The 13047-nt window shown below is 44.2% G+C and overlaps 1 protein-coding gene across 1 annotated transcript in view; it reads right to left on the reverse strand.

Annotated features, from left to right (window-relative positions):
• Plac1 (placenta enriched 1) overlaps window positions 1-13047 on the reverse strand; it is a 133793-nt gene that overhangs the window by 41170 nt on the left and 79576 nt on the right. The window lies entirely within an intron of this gene.

The raw sequence follows: 13047 nt of genomic DNA on the forward strand, positions 1-13047 counted from the left end.
CTGTCCTAAAGTTGTCCAATGTCTGTGTGGCATTCAGACCTGAGCATTGATAACTTCACTCCAGGTTGCGATTCCCCACAGTGCACCCTGGAGAGGGAAGCCAGCTTACATTGTTTGCAGATTGCTCAGCATAATGATTCAAGGTGGGCTCAGGATTGAGACCGCCTTGAGATAAAGCAGATCAGCTCCAATTTACCCCTGGGGGAAGGCCTCTGTGCAGGGGAATGTGCAAAGCCCCTCCAGCCAGAGGAGACATCCGCTCGTCTCTGCCTTGGTCTCTACCAGTTGGCAGATGGAGCCCTGTGCAAATGCGGGCCAGACCAAAATGGTGCCGAGACAGCCACAATATTGTTTAGAAAGAAAGAAAGGAAACATCTGCAAATGCTGCCTTGGTACAGCGCAGGGACAGCCTGCTGCTTTTCCTCACAGGCCCACAGTGGGCTAGCTCCTGACTGATCAGAAAGGTTCCCTGAAACAAATGCATCTGAAAGATATTTTCCATCCCCCCACAGGAAATTCTTGTGTTTAGTCATCCTTACTACATGGGCTGAGTCAGCAAGCTGGGCTTTAACCACAGCTGCTTTCAAATGGTAAGTTAAGAAGACCAGTTAGTTGAGAGAGGAGCACTTTGGCTGAAGGGCTTTGACAGCCGGGGCTCCCAAATCGGACGGAGAAACTAGAGGAATTGCAATTTGGGCGCTGCTCAATACCTTTGCAGTCCTTCTGGGTGGGCCTCAATTACTTTTTAGTATGTTTGTACTACAGAGCATTCCAGAAAGAGTAGAGACAGCGGTCTGTGTACCTTTAAGAGACCACTATGGTGCCCCGGTGTGATCTTTGGCTTAGTCTTTAAATCCTGGCTTTGTCAATAATTTGCTATAGGACTATAGGGCAATTGTCCCCTCTCTCCGGGTTTTTAGATTCACATCTTTAAATCAGAGGCTTGGATAAGATCATTTTTAAAGGTTCTTCCTGCTCTGGTGGCCTAAGAAACAGTGTGGGACAAATGGCTAGCTACTCTTTCCCCCAGTTTCCCTAGGAAAACTCTGCAGAACCGGTTTTGGAGAACTTCTCAGCATTTTCCCCACCTGTGTTGAAACATCTTCTCTGGGTCTGACCGCGGTCTGTTTTCTTTCCAACCTCCCTAGACATGGAGAACCCCCAGGGAACATTCTTTTCTAAAAAATACTTCTGCAACTAAGAGTTTCAAGTCTGCATTCTGTTAAATCCTCTGAGAATGTGGGAGACAGTTGCTTATGGCTCCGGTTTCAATGGCCACACTTTCTCCCCTCATCTGAGAGAACTTTAGGTCACTGCCACTGACTCACCGACCTAATGTCAGCTCGCAGGGAGAAGGAAAATCACATGTTCCGGAAACACACACATCTTGTCTGTGACCACAGACTTGTCCAAGGCCACTGAGAATCTTAGACACACAAAAAGAATACATACCTGTGTAATATAACCCTACAAATTCTGGTGTCCATCTCTGGACATAGGAGGCAAGAGTCAAAACGAGACACTGGCAGAACACATCAGACAATGTTATAGGAACATCACTTGCTCCTCTAACATTTAACCCCACTACTCTACTGTGCTATGACCATTTCCTGTTTTACAGACTCGGAAACTGAGGAACTTAGTGGTAAGTGAACTTTCTCTAGGTGAAACAGGTAATAAACGGAGGAGCTGGAATCACACTCTAGATCAGCCGACTCCTGGGCGTGGCTGTCACCTATCCTAACTGTCTCTGAGCCGATCAGCATTCTGGCAGGAGTGAAGATGGTGCTGACGAACTTGTCTGCCCCACCTGCCTCATGTTTCTGCCTCTCTTGTCCAGGTCTGGTGCCTACCTTCATTTCTACGGCATTCTGGATCCCTTCCACAGAGAAGAAGAAAAAAAAATACCTTCCCCACGCTGATCTGCAATGTGTTCACTTTATGGTCGTGGAGTGAGTTGTGTTTTCTTCTTAAAAGAGAAACACAGAAAAAGGAATTACATAAAATAGTTTCCCATGGACCTAAGGAACTATTGAAAACTTAGCTACATTCTTCTTTGATGGTTAGTCTATAGAATTAGTCAAATATCAGAGTTTAGGGGGAACTGAGAACTTGTGTAGCCCCAGTGCTTCTCAGGATGAATGAGGGAACTAAGGCTGAGAAAGTGGTCCAGTTTACCAGATACTCGGGCCAATAATCTGCCTCCTTAGTTTCTCTGTATTCCAAAGAAAGTAGGAAATGAAAATATACAGCTAGCTCAAAACAAGGAAAGAAAGCACCTAATTTCTACACTGCCTGTGGCAGTCTTCCAATTCTTAGACACTTAAGAAGTAAAGGCCAGAAGACAATCATTTTAGCTGTGAGACTGTTTTAAGGGGTCCCTTTCTGGGGGAAGGGGGCCCTGGTCTCCACTTGCTCCAATTGTCTGGTTTCCACATGGAGTCATTGCTACAGAAACTGTATCAGAGACTGGGTTGAAAGGGCACTTTAAAGAGGGGGAAAGGGAGGGAAATGATAGAGCTGGCTACTTTGTAATTCCTGCATGAGGTAACCTTACTTACAAGGGAGTCTGGGAGAAAGAGTACCCTACATAAGAGCCCCACTTCCCAGTAGGCTGTTCCCGGGGTCTTACCTAAGAGAAAGGTAGAAACATTGGCTTTCAAAAGTAGTGACAGAGCAACCGACCTCTGTGCATTTGTGCACCATATGTATGCTGTGCCCTCAAAAGCCAGAGGAGAGTATTGGATCCCCTGGAACTGGAGTTAGGCACCATGTGGGTACTGGGAATTGAACTCGGGTCATCTGGAAGGACAGTCAGTGATCCTAATCTCTGAACCATCTCTCGAGCTTGGGTTTGGTTTGGTTTTCACAGCAGGTCTGCTTACCTAATGAATCACACCCAACCACACAAATGACTGAGGAAAGCCACGTCCGTTTAAAGACAAGTTGGCCTGATGACTCTGATCTAAAGATAATTCCCAAAGCTTACTTGAATGAAAGGTGAGTAGAGCCATCTTCCCTTTTCATTTTGAGCATGCAGATGTTATTGAAATACTTTCAAACCAGAGGCTTATAAAATATTACTTTAAAATAAAATTTATAGCAGTATAAATTTTCACTAATCCCAATATAGAAGTCGATATGGAAAAACTAAAAGAAAGACCTAGGGCTTTGTTTGTGGTTGAAGCCTCCCAGGAACTGGCCCAAAGGAATGGTAGCTTAATGGCTGTTTTCAAAGAAAACTAGCAGATCATCCACATTCGCTAGTGTCAACCCACAATGTCTTTTCCAGTCTCTTCCTTCTAAGTGCCAAACAAAAGTGCCAGAGTACAAAACTAAAAGGTACCAAATTGTAGAGTCTGCCTGATGTGTCCGCTAACTGAGCAGATCATGCAGAGAAGCTTATGATGTGCCGTGTCTCCCAGCCACAATGATAGGAAGGCTCGGATGGGTCATCTAAACAGCCACGTTGTATTTGGGGCCGAGCCTATTGCTGCCTACCAACTTTCCCATGTGGAAAGAACGTCGTCCACACACCCTCTTAGAAGCAAATGAAATTCCTTTTCTCTTTATAGGATGGTTGAAGTCTGATTACCTTTCATAATCAGCCAAACTCTTAATTCATCCCAGGTTGCACTAAGTTCCCAAACCCTGAGAGCAGTTGTAGTTTGGGAGGCAAGACCAAGGTGAGAGAGAGATAGGGATATTTGTGGGTGGGGGTGTGGTACACTGGATCACCTCGAAAGACTTCTCCAGGTAGTCAGTACTTCTAAGCTCAAAAAAAAAAAAACTGCTTTTGTAGTGTTAGGGGATGACATTTCATTGCAAAAATAAATGATTTGGTCATTACCATTTCATGGTTGCTGGCAACCACTCTCCTCTGCTTTCTAACAATTTCCATTTTAGGCACTGACAAACCCTTCAAAGCAATTCAGCCAAATATCCACCCAAAGCTGCGTGTTTGGCAGTTTCAGAGGGAGAAATCTGGGGCCTCTGGGTGAAAAAAAAATTGCCAAAAAGGGCTCCCTCCTTCTTTGTTAATTGTTAACAAACAGATCACCATAAACAGTCACAGGGGCTCCATGAGCAACTATGTGGGAAAGAAAGGGAAAAAAAAAAAACGGAAGTTGTTGGCAGTGGCTGCTTCCTTGGCTCCAGTTCTTGCTCTTGCTTCCACTGCTGCCTGTATTTTTCCCAAAGCTGAGTGCTGCCTCAACTGTTAACTTAAGCAATGCAGGCCCAGCAGCAGGCAAGCATCCCTTGCAAATATAAAGCTATGAGTGGGGGTGGAAATCACAGAGGGACAAGAGTCTCTGAGGCTGCAGGCTTTCCGAGTTTGTTAGAAGCTAATCTTATCCAACTGGCTGAACCTACAAGTAGTTCACTATGGATCTTCTCTGGGAAAAATCCAAGTTGACTTCTGGAACTGACTTGGGACCCTGGCCCCTGAGGAACCACAAAGCCCAGAGCACTTTGGTTTGTTAGTAAGAAAGTAGAACCTTGAGCCTGCTTGACCAGTAGCTTCAACAGCCATGCTCAAAGACAGTTTATATACATATTCCTCTCAGTCTTGGAAGCTGAAATGAACAATCCTTTTCTCTTCATCCAGAATTCATTCATCCTGACCTCTCAGCTCACATTCTACCTGTGTATGCTTTTCTGCAAGACCTATTCTCTCTCTCTCTCTCTCTCTCTCTCTCTCTCTCTCTCTCTCTCTCTCCTCCTCCTCCTCCTCCCCCTCCTCCTCCTCCCCCTCCTCCTCCTCCTTCTCCTTCTCCTCCTCCTCCTCCTCCTCCTTCTCCTTCTCCTCCTCCTTCCTTTTTTTGTCTAACTCATAGGCCTCGCTACCATTAGTAATTAAAGCCAGCTTTCCACATCCATGGGTTCTGCATCAGTAGGTTCAGGCAACTGCAGATTGCAAGTGTTTTCTAAAAAGTTGCACTTGTGTTGAACATGTTCACCCACCCCATCCTCACTTCCCACTGCCTAAATAATATAATGCAACAACTATTCATAGGAAATTTACAGGGAATTAGGTGCCGTAAATAATCTGGAGATTATATAAATTACCCAGATGATGTGAAGTTTATAGGCAACGACTATAACATTTTATATAAGAGGTTTCAACATCATGGGGGCATTGTGGAACTAATCCCCAGCAGACGACACTGATTATGATTGCTTTCCAGTCATCTCTCCTACGAGGCTTCCTGCACAAGGATGCTTTTCTTTTATTCAGTCCTGGATGGCTGCTGCCTACCACAGTGCCTGGCACAAAGTAGATTCCCCACAAATATTTGTTACATGAGAGAATAAGATGCTAGTACCATTCTTTGGGAACTTAAGGCCAGCCTATTATTTCTACTTGTAGGTTCAATCTCCGAAAACTTTTTGTGTTTGACCCTATTGTATCTTGTCTGGGAGAGGCAGCTGATCACAACTGTCTCCAACCTCAATCGCTCCTGGCCCCTCCTTTTCACTTGGCTCATGATGCCCATGACCTAGGCATCAGCACCATAAAGCTTTACTGGTTAGAGGTCATTGCTTTTGAGGATGTGCCAAGCAGTGGCTTTAGCTGCAGCATTCTGAGGTATCATCACTTGGAGGGCCACATTATTATATTTAATACTCAAGCTTATCTTCCCTTCCCTTTGGGGGATATTTAAAAGAAGTTATTTAGATTCCCTGCTTAAACAATATAGGCAGCCTTCTCAACAAGAAAGAAAGCCACGTTGCTGTTATAGCTGAAAATTGCCCTAATTTCAGTTTGTCAGCTTCCCTCCAGGAGCCCCTCAAAAATCTGTCTGCTCTATTAAATGACAGGCATAGCCATCCAGCTGCTCAGAATGTCAGCAAAGGTCCTTTGCCCTAAAATGAAGTAATGAAGAGGGATGAGGTACCGGATTGCCAGCAATTGAGAACGGCTCCCAAAGGGTTACCGCACCTTCTGTTCTCTCTTCTTGTCGTTAGTTTCAACAAAACTGGCATGTGGTGGGAACAAAGATAGGAAAGGCTTCCTGCCTTTAGATTACATTTCTGAATGGTGATAAACCCAGCTATTTCTGCTATTCCTTCATATTACCAGAGAGGGTTTTCCCTATCCCAAATTCCATTACGAAGGTCTCCGGCCCCCTAAAGTTTTAAATGCTTCCAAGCTGGGTGGTGGTAGCCCATACCTTTAGTCCCAGCAGAGGCAGGCAAATTTCTGTGAGTTCGAGGCCAGTCTGGTCTACAGAGTGACTTCCAGGACAGTCAGGACTGCACAGAGAAATTCTGTTTTCCTGTTTTGAAAGAAACAAAAACAAACAAAACAAGCTCCCTGTCTCTCTAGGGCGGGGTCCTAGACTCAGGTAGCCAAGGTTGGCCTCAAACCCACTGTATAGTAGAGAATGACTTTGAAATTCTGATCTTCCTGCTTCCAGCTCTTGAGTGCTGGCATGTACGATTTTATACAATGTTGGAGATTTAACCCAGGGCTTCCTGCATGATAGGTAAGTATTCTACTAGCTAAGCTACATTTCTGTTCCCTAAGGTAGGTTTCAACCTAGAAATGTCACTTCTGGGGTTTGGTCCTACACATGTATACCACCTCACTGCCCCCAACTGTATTTACCAAAACAGTATTTGTAAAATGGCACAACTGTAGAATGGAATTCTTAGCAATACAAAGTGCAAGATCTATTTGAGTTGTTTTGGGAAGTTCTCTGCATTGTGACAAAAGCCAAGGCAGACATGGTAACATACCATATCCTTTTTGCTGCCTGTCATTTCTTCTTTGCAGCTACTTCTCAGAATCTTTTCTTTTCATTCCCTTTCACAAATTGAGCCTCCCAATGGGCTCCTTGGTTGCAGGGCATCTATTTTCCTGTTCATCTTGCCTCCAACCAGAAAGACCACTGTAAAATCTTACCTTCATCAAATCTCTCTTCTGTTAGAGGAAGTGTGCTAACTAACTAAGTCGCCAAACCGTTGGAGGCAGGATAAGGGAGTGTGTTTAAGAATGAAAGGAAATCTGGATGTGCTGAGAGGGTCCATTGGTTACTATTTCTCTTAGGAAAAATGACTCAATCTTCCTGAGCCAATTTCCTCATCCTAAAAGAAGGTGTGCCTTTGTCAGTACCATAGGAAGAAAAACTAAAGACGGAAGGAGGAGATGAAAAAAAAAAACCAATATATAGAATCACTCAACATGGTGCCTGACACACAGAAAGTACTCAGGAAATGGTAGCTGCTATTAACATTATTATTGTTGATAGGCCAGAAATCAATCTATTGAAAATTCTTTGTACCATTATGAGGCCCTTTGGAAGGAAATTTTTGTATCTTTTACATGTTTACTGTACATTTGGTACCCTCTATGGACACTAATCTTACCCCCTTTTGCCTGTTTCTTCCTGATTTGTGCTACAAGACCTGTCCCCCTCTTTTGCATCCAAAATTTAGTTGACATGTCTAAGTCCCCTGGGGCCATGACCTTTAAGGAGTCTCTCTATACACTTTGATCATATGACATCCCTTCCACGCCTTCTGTCTGCCCTAACTATTTTGCTTTAATCTTTCATGTCTGGCCTTGTTGAACAGCTTCCCAACATCTTCATCCCTTTCCTGACTTCATCAAGACTTCTTTGTGGTGCTGCCTGCTTTGTGTTTTCTCTTCTTTGGGATCGGGTAGTTATTTTATTCCATGGATCCTTTAAAACAGAAGGGCTGGTAGCTGCTGCTGTGATGTGAATGTATATGCCAGTTTGTTGTTGCATCAGCAAAGAGTGTGTGAGATCGTAGTTTGGCCTGGTACTGGCCAGTTCTCAGGCTGGGTTCTTCTATGGTGTAAATAAAATAAATAAAAGAAATTCCTAAGGTCCTGCATGCAGACATTCTGCCTCATGTTCTTTCTTCATACCTGTCCCAGTGCTTGCAGTGGGCTAGATAAAATTGCAATTAACTAGTCTGTGGGATAGGTTCATGTATTTCTCAGAGCTCATCTTTTGAAAACTCTTCTGTATTAAGAATCAATGAAGTTGATGATACATATCAGGAGTCACAGAAGCAGAGGCAGGAGATTTTAAGTGAGTTTAAGGTCAGTCTATTCTACCGAGCAAGTTCCAGACCAGACAGAGATATCAGAGCTATCTATATATAGAGATGCTGTCTCCAATAATATAAAATAATAAAATAAAGATAAAACAGTAAGTAAATAGATAGAATTGGTGCCCCCCCCCCCCGCAACCACCACCACCCCGGACCTCAGCTCAGCTCCAAGTTCTAAATCCAACTTATGTCAGAAAAAGTCATTGTGTTGCGCTCCGGTCAGCTTTGATGGCAAAGAACATTTTTCTCCATCACCACCTCCACTCTCAGTAATTGGCATCCTTACACATTTGCCTGCCTTGATGTCTCACAGGCAAATGCTGACTGGTTGATTATTTGCTCTGGTGATTGTAGCATGCCCTTGCTTGGATTTTGTCTCTAGGGTCTTTTTATTGAGAGTTTTTATATTAAACATACACTAAGTCCCAAGCTTGATTTTTAACTGATCCCATATGAAGGAAAGATTTTCAACTCATAACACATGAGGCACATCTGTTCTGCTTATTTGAATTCAGGCTGTACCATTCTTCTTCTTCTTATAGACCTGACTGTTGAATATCAATATTTGTCTTTTTTTTAGTTATGTTGAACTTTCCCAAATGCTGCCCCCATTTCTGGATCTTTTAAACACACATCTTGGAGTCTAGGAAACAGTGGAACATTTTCCTTTACTCTTTTCCCAAGTTCTGCTGCTGGCCTTGTGTCTTGGGAAGGCACTTGGAACATGAGAATCCTTGTCAGATGTGGTCAGTCATCATTTTAAAGTCTAGGTATGAGCTAGGCCTGTGGTATACACTCATGACCCCAGGACTTTGGAGGCTGAAGTAGGAAAAATTTGAGTTTAAGGCCAGTCTGGGACTATGTAACAAGACCTTATCTCGAAACAAAAACAAACAACTATCAAAACCAGTCTAGGCATGAGGTATGCACAACTCTTTGAGGCTGCCTCTCAAAGCCCATTCTAGACCTTGTTTGCCAAGATAAGCTCTTTAGTTGATAGGGAAGACTTGACTTATCTGAGTGTTTACCTGCACACTGGAACCAAATGAGCTGAGTAAGGCCTCCTCTCCAGACCCTCCAGATGTGTGTGGATTCGAGGCTCATCTTTGATGTCAGGACGTGCTGGTGGTATCTGCTAGGCAGCCACTCTTTGTTTCTACTAACCAAATTAAAACGTGCATATGAGCCACTCAAACAGTAATTTGTGCTGGGTGGCGGCGGCACACACCTTTAATTCCAGCACTTGGGAGGCAAAGGCAGGTGAGTTTGACGCCAGCCTGGTCTACAGAGGTAGGCCCAGGATAGCCAGGGGCTACACTGACAAAGCCTGTCTCATCAATCAATCAATCAATCAATCAATCAAAAAGCAACAAAAAAGTGAGCAGATTCAAATATTTTGGTACAAACACTTCTCACTACTATGCTTTCATGAGTAACAGAGGAAGAAGGAGGTTTGTTTCTGCTCTCTGGGGATGAATGAAAACTCTGGGTATGCCCAAGGGCATGCGAACACTAGGACTCTCAGGCTAGACATATGATCTTGATCCCGCCCTCTTGGCAGTGCTGGAGATGACGCCAGGCTGATCCTTCCATCACTGAGCTACACGAGGCAACCTTTATGCTAAGCTCTTATCTCTGACAACACATGGGACGCTTACAAGAGCCTACTACGATTACTCTTCTGTATGGGCATTGTCACAGGAGGGATTTATGTGGCAGTGGGGGTGGAGGTGGGGACAAGACGGATCAGATAGCCTATAACACAAAGGAAATATATATTATGTATATAGTCTCTAAGTAAACAGGGTGATTCTAAGTAGGGCTAAATAGATGATAAATAGTAGAACGGTTCGAGTTGGAATCTTAACTGCTAGTGCGAACTAGGTCTACTTGTTTAATATCTTTAGGCCTTGGACGACTGATCTTTTAACTAAGCACATTACTATTTCCTGTTATGAGTTGTTATGAAGGCAAAAGAGGATGGTGCACATAAATCCCCAGCATGCACAGTTCATGAGTTAAGTCTTACCCCAGATGTGGCAGTCACAGTTAGCTGATATGTATCCAAGGTTCATTCCTCATGTTGATTCTGGTGACTACTAGCACACAGTAGGCACTCAAGAAAAGGCTGATTTCATACCACAGACCACATACAACACAATTCCACTTATAGGAGATATCTAGAATAAGTGAATTTATAGCTAGAAAGCACATTAGCTGTTTCCAATAGGTGTTGGGAGAAGGGGTGAGGAATGAATGTTTAAAGCATATGGGAGTCTTTGGGGTCATGAAATTGTCTTGGAACTAGGGAGAGGTTACGCTGATACAACAATGTACTACTTGTACTGAATACCACTAACCTGCATTTGAAAATTGTTAAAGTAGTAAATTTTATGTAAGTTTTGTTTTGCCACCACAAAAACACTGGCCTGTATGAGCCCTTAATTCTCTTCTTGGTTCCTCACATATACAGGACTGATAATCAGCCACCTGCTTATATTCTAGGGCATTCTGGAAAATCTGGATCATACTCTAGGAAGAGATCCAGCAAAATGTCTGGTCCATAGCTCTCATCTCCTTCTCTGTGCTGGTATCTGGCTTTGCTATCCTTCTGTTTGACCTGAACCTACAGACGCAGAGGAGAGCTGGAGGAGGCAGCCAAAACTATCAGCTTCAGAGTTGGAAAGATGGTTCAGGGGCAAAGCACTTATTAAATAAGCATGAGGACCAGAATTCAAATCTCAGAATCCACATAAATGCCAGGCAGAGTAATGCATGCCTATCATCTTAGGACTTGTATGGTGAGATGGGAGATAGACATAGAAGAGTTCACAGAAGCTTTTGGACCAGTTAGCCTGCCGTAAACATTGGCCAACAACAACAACAACTACAACAATTACTATTACTACAACTACTACTACTATTACTACTACAGCTACAACTACCACCAACCAAAGACCTTCTCTTAAGGTGAAATTTGAAGACCATCACCAGAGGTTGCCCTTTGATATACACATTTATTCTGTGGCATATGTGCGCCCATACTGCAACATGGCCGACCATATACACCCATGCACACACCTGCGCTCGTGCGCACACGCACACGCACACACACACACACACACACACACACACACACACACACACACACACTATACACACAGAGAATCTTTAAAAATGAAAAATAAAACCCTATCGGTTTAGGCTTAGTTAAAATCTTGATGTCCAGCTCCAAGTTGGGTGGTTATCTCTTAGGTATCTTCATGCTGACCAGCCCAACTACAAACTACAAACAGCCTTGCTTCTAGAAAGAGCTGCTCTTTATTCTATGCAGGGATCCTAAGAAGATCCATGGCATTTCTAAGCCCCCACTGTACCCTCCTTAACCAATCACCCAGCATTCTAAATGCCAAGATTCTTGAGCTGCCACCAGGAATGTCCCTGGAGTAAGTTAGGTTTTTTTTTTTTTTGAGGGAGGCAGGGTGGGGGATATTGAGCAATGGGCTCCAATCTGGGGTCTAAAGAGTGACTGGAGCATTTGAAATGTGTTACCCAATAAAACTCTCTGCTAAGGCCCAAGACTGAAATAACTCAGCTGGGCTCTGGTCTCAGCAGGGCCCATTCATTAGCTAACACTTCTCATCTGTGATGGTTACAGACAGGTTTTTTCATGCCCCCTGAAATGGGCTTCAACATTGCAGCTGTCAGACAGCTGTGGCCTCGCAGTGTTTACATTACCCAGACGAATGCAGTCTGTGCAGGAGACACAGAATGAATCTGATTTAGCCGTTGGAAAATGGGATTTTGAAAAGTTCCGTGGTTTTTCTCTCACTGCACCCCTAAGCCCCCACCCCAGGCCTGGGGAAGCAGAAAGACTGAAGGGGGAGCGAAACAGGCATGGAGGGGAAAAAGGAGTCTCTTGTTTCTTGGGCTTGTGCTTGCCTTTGTTTGGAGCATCTTTGTGTGACACCTCCAGGTGGTGGGAGCTGGAAGGAGAGTATAGGATTAAGGGGGCTATGGCAGATCACCCCTCCTGAGTCCTACTGGTCAGCTCCAGTTCTCTGGGGACTCAGCATAGCCAGCAAAAGACAGCTGGGCAAAGACCGGTCAACAGTGGTCTAGTCATCCCTTTTACCTCTAGACATGAAGAGGACAGAAGGACTAGAGTCTCCACAGACAGCTGGGGCCATGACCAACTGGTCCACGAAGTGGAAGGGGGGGGCTGCTTGACTTTAGCATGGTATGTAGGACCCGCTGCACTTTATCACGGGGAACTTCCCTCAGGTCCAGGGACATTTGGCTTTATTTTGTCAGATCAGCAGTATTAACCAAGCCTGGTTTTTGTTTGTTTTTGTTTTGTCTTGTCTTCTGCATCCCCCTCCTCTGTTCTTGTAGCTCCTTCTTTTTTTTTTTTCCGGCTGGGGATCGAACCCAGGACCTTGAGCTTCCTAGGCAAGCGCTCTACCACTGAGCCAAATCCCCAACCCCTCTTGTAGCTCCTTCTACCTGCACCAGGGAACATCCTAACTGGTTCTCTCTGCCTGACTTCTTTTGCAAAGAGGTCTTCCCAGCTATCTAAAGTTCTATTATTCTGTCCTATTCTGTCCCAGCAACCCACAGTTTCTGAACACGAACCACATGCTAAAGCCTTTGTTCACTCATTAAAGATACAGGCAAACTGACAGACAAAAGCACTTCTCTCAGGGAGTTCAGCTCCAAGGGAAGAAATGGGAGAAAGCAATGAATTGCAGGAAAGTATGAAGACTTCTAGGACTGAGCCCAAGAGATTAGTGGAGTTGTGAGGAGAACATCTAAGCCTATGTAGATAGAGGGGTGAAAAGGAGGCTTCCCCAGTGTGGCTTTCACCTGCCCCTCACCTCCTTAGGATGCTAGGTTTCCCCCAGAATTTGTCTCCAACCATTTTCAACCAAACACCCCAGACTTTCTTTTAAAAATTCT

The sequence above is a fragment of the Rattus norvegicus genome, chromosome X, assembly GCF_036323735.1.
Source record: "Rattus norvegicus strain BN/NHsdMcwi chromosome X, GRCr8, whole genome shotgun sequence".
Classification (NCBI taxonomy): domain Eukaryota; kingdom Metazoa; phylum Chordata; class Mammalia; order Rodentia; family Muridae; genus Rattus; species Rattus norvegicus.